General features: G+C 32.8%; 1 non-coding gene across 1 annotated transcript; it reads left to right on the top strand.

Annotated features, from left to right (window-relative positions):
• The first annotated feature begins 3700 nt into the window (after window positions 1–3700).
• Trnar-ucg (transfer RNA arginine (anticodon UCG)) lies at window positions 3701–3773 on the top strand. The gene has a single exon. It is a non-coding gene; the product is annotated as a tRNA-Arg (tRNA).
• Window positions 3774–4732: the final 959 nt, after the last annotated feature.

Here is a 4732-nt window from a genome sequence, read left to right as displayed (position 1 = left end):
CCCAGTAAAAGTGTTTTTTTTAATTCTAGTACATATTTGCTAAAAAATATCAAATTTAAAACGCTACTTTGACAATATGGCGCTGCAATGGGATCGGTGACGTCACTGGCCTGTATTGTAATCTGTGGCACATATAATCCACATACAGTAGGCAAACGAGGTTAACAAGCAAGTAACGTCATCATAAACCCGACCAATCAGGAACGTTTTGTGTCACGTGACAAACGTTTAAAAAATGCATTTTTATTTATGGATTTTTGAATGAATGAATTATTATTTTCTTTCTTTAGCTTTCGTTAATAAATAACTATTTTTAAACTCAATATATACTGATTACAATAATTGACATTTTATTTTTCGCATTGTCAAATAGCCTTACAGGAGCATCCTAGCAGATTCTGATAAAGGATCTATAATATATAGGGAACTAATCCAACATCGAACAAACATGCTTTTAAATTAGTTAAGAGTAACTTTCTCTTATTCTGAGTCTTGTCACATTCCATCAACAAGTGATTATAGGATCTTCAAAACTTCCACACTTATCCACAATTAAGGAGAATCAATTTGTTTCCCATTTTTATTAAAGAGGGAGAATGGCGCGGTTACCGTGACGACTACGGAACGAAATTACATAACAATGTACCAGGAGATCATAAGTCGCGTGTAGGTTAACGTATCCTAGAGCAACAGTGTCACAGTGCAGCTCATTGAAATTTAATTCTTATTCTATGGTTATAAAGTTCATTTCCTAGTGATTTGTGTTGTAACTCCCAAGCTATCATCCATGAACCTTATGTCTATAGAAATAAGGATTCTTGGTTTCATTCATCATTTCATTCTTGGACTCCACACTAATTAAAATATATTACTTTTATCATTGTTTATTAGTTTTAAAATTAAAATATAATGTATTGTAGTAAACTATAAATATTGGGAACCTTCCTTTGGCCGGACAACCTTAATGTTATCTTTGGGCCTTGTTGATTTCATTAGAGATATAGCCATCTCGCTCTATTAACAGACTTTAGAACGAGTAAGTCATATACGTTTAAAATAACATAAGATTTTATTTTTTATTAAATATTTTAAAGTGTGTTTTAGAGGGTCCGTGGGCGGTATAGATTAGACCCTATAGGTGTCACTGTGACCCGGTTCCAATGAACAAATTTCGTTTTTTACACGTACGACGAGACGGGTAAATAATTTATAAATAGATTAAGCAATTAATAATGACGTTATGTATTACAAGTAAATAATTCCATTGATTATATATTTTCGTGATAAAATTGTTTACGGCGCCAGTGCTTGTATATAATGATTACGTTCCAATGATTATTTATGTATATATAATTGTAGGTATATAGGCGAGGTTAATTAATTTGTGCCCCAGTGGCCTTTTGGACGATTTTATAATGAGACAATTAAGTATAAAATGCCACTGAATTTTAACTAACTTTACTAATTATACTTTTTTACGTATAATTTTAATTTTTCAGTATGCTAAACTTGTTTTAGATAAAAATAACATACAGGCTTAATGTCTTAGGGCAGTGACCGTTTGCCATTGGTTGGCATATTTGCCGCCTACAGATGCCATAAAAAAGGAAACGAATCAAATACCGATAAGTTTACGTGCCCTTGCCACTTTCCTCGTCGTTAGGGAGTGTACTTATTAACGGGTTGCTATTGGAATATCTTGGCAAAAAAAATCAATAACTCTCGATCTGGGATTTGAACCCTGGAATATACTAGGCACGGAATTCACGCACTGAATAGGAGCTGAATACTATTTTAATTTTTTAGCCCTTATGACCATTGGGGACTGTCTCACACACAGTCAAGAAAAAGGGACAGGGACTGCCCTGGACCGGACTACCTCGTGTTGGACGGTCGCACCTCGGTTTAGGTCGTTGTCGGATTGTTCACCGTTCGTGTAATCAATTTCATCAAGTTAACAATAATTATTATTTTTGTGGTCTCGACAGCGTCATCAAATTTAGACTTCAGGGAGCAGAATGCAACGTTTATAGAACAATTATGTCGTTCTCACCGGTTTCGGTCACGGAAGGCAGACTCACGGAAAAATAGCCAACTACACAGGACATATAGTGCACACAGTAGACAGTGCACAAATGCGTGCGTTTTCTTTATCCAACACGACCGGAATAAGTTCAGCTATACGCGCGTTTCGAGGAGTGGGCTCTCCAAAGAGATTCCAAAAAAAAAAATTGAGATTCCAAAGGTTACTAAGTAAGTACTAAGTAGCTTTCTTCAAAAAAAGCCACTAACTTTTCATCGGCTCGACTAATTCCAATTCTGAACCTCGAGATTTGCGGCCTAACAAGACCAACGTGGCAACAAAAACAAATTACGACGTCAAAAGCTTTAAGTGGAAGGGTTGATATGAATGAACGACCACGACTTTATATGGTTTGCAAGTTGCAAGTGTACCTTACTAGACTATATATACAATCAGAAGAAACATCTAGCCTGCGCGATTCAGAAACGTGAACTATTTTATAAGCGCCATCTATCGTTACCGGATTGTAACATAACCACTTGAATAACCCCATTCCATTTATTTTGGAATAACACTGCAGGAAATATATACATTTTACGACTGTCGTCTAAAATGCAGATACATTTAATAATAAATAATATAAACTTTATTATTATAAAAAATATATTGATATATATGACTGTACCGGGGTTCGTAAAAATCCGATATTTATAATAAATATCAATATATCCGATATTTGATATTTATCCGATGTATTTATCTCGGATATATTTTAAAGCGATTTTAAAGTGGCTTTTTTTAAGTTGTTGTTCTTTTAAATCAAAAGTGTAAAATAAAGATTGATTTTGATTTGTTTAATATTTGTTTATTTACTATAAAATAATTAAAAAATGAGAAACTAACCGTACGCACTCCGCGTTCATATTACGAGGAATAACCGAAATTTCAGGTAAGATTGCTACTTCGGCTAATGTTGCCAGCGTCACATCGAGTTGGTTAATTTTTTGGCTGAGACTCAATACTTAATACTCAAGCTAACAATAAATATTATAAATATCAATTAATATATCAATGGTTATATCAATCGTTATGTATAATTTGATATACATATGTATATCCGTTGATATTTATCAGCGAACTCCGGTATGTATAAAATGATAAAAGTTATAACATTATACGATGTCTGGATAAATCAATCCACAATAGATACACAGACTAGACAGGGTAATCTTTATTTATATTTATTATTTATAGAATGTAAAAAAAAGTTTGTTAATTAATAATTATTTTGCAAATTTTGACTAAAATGCTTTTGTATGTCGAATTGTTTTTTGTACTATATTCGAGTGCGGCAATAATAATTTTCGTGAAGGTATTTATCATATAAAAATTAATTATATATATACAAAATAATTTAGAATTAATATCTAAGTAGGACTATAAGTAACTAGGAACACTTGATAACAATTCATAACTTAACATAAGGACAGCTGAAAGAGGAACCTTGTCACAATAACTACGAAAGATGTTTTTTTTATTATGACGCTTGTCGCTTATAAAATAAGGATAAAAATATTTTGGCATTGTCCGTCATAAAAGTATGAATGAACTCTGACGTCATTTGACGAACAAAAGCCTGCGCGGTATAGAATGACCTATTTCGCCGTATCATACACAGACCGTGTGGCCTAATGGATAAGGCGTCGGACTTCGGATCCGAAGATTGCAGGTTCGAGTCCTGTCACGGTCGAACGATATCATCAAGTTGTTTTTTGGGAACAATTTTTCTATCACAAAAGTAAATATATTTTAGTATAAAGAGTCTTATTATACGTTAAGTAATAACACGTTATTAACAATTTGTACTTGTTAGCATTTTGGCATAAAGTATTGTGTGCTAATGCGAAAATGTTAAAAAAAATAAAAAGTCACGTGTCGGGGGAGACCCGATTGGAGCGTAGTTATTTTCGATATAATATACATATGTATTACGTATAAAATAACGGATCTAATAAAAAAAATAACAAAGTTTGAAAATAATTCTATGACAAGAAACCAAATCCAAAATTACATGTGAAAAACAAAAACAAAAAAATGTTAGAGCGAAAGAAAAATATTTCTGTCAGTTCACTCTACTGTAAGCCGAGTAAACGAACATCCTTCCTTCTTTTCTAATATATTAAATATTAACATAAAACATTAGGATAACGAAACTTACAAATGAAATCAACTAAATACCTAATTAGCGATAAAAAATCAATTTAGCAACTCTATGTGATCTCTCTATTAAAATATATTCTGGAACAAACAGGAAATTACCGCAGAGATATTATTCGACATTAACATAAGTCGGGCTATTCAAAAATTTATCGACAGATAAACCTAATCACTTACTTAAGTAGGTGCCTGCCTCGTCTGGGTAATTACCACCCATTCATCAGACATTGTGTGACCAAACAGCAGTACTCAGTATTGATGTTGGTCAGGTTTGAAGAGTGAGTGAGTCAGTGTAACAACAGACAAAATCAAAAATCAAATCAAAATCAATTTATTCAAGTAAACTTCACGATTAAGCGTTTTTGAATCGTCGATATTTAAATACTACGACCGTTTCGGAAAGCAGCTTCCAGCGAGAAGAAACGGCAAGAAACTCGCATAGTTGCTCTTTTTAAATAAACAAATTTACAATGCTGTTTTTTACGATAATTA

This window comes from Vanessa tameamea, chromosome 21, assembly GCF_037043105.1.
Source record: "Vanessa tameamea isolate UH-Manoa-2023 chromosome 21, ilVanTame1 primary haplotype, whole genome shotgun sequence".
Classification (NCBI taxonomy): Eukaryota; Metazoa; Arthropoda; class Insecta; order Lepidoptera; family Nymphalidae; genus Vanessa; species Vanessa tameamea.
Note: the sequence above shows the minus strand (reverse complement) of the source record. Positions and strands in the feature narration are given on the sequence as shown.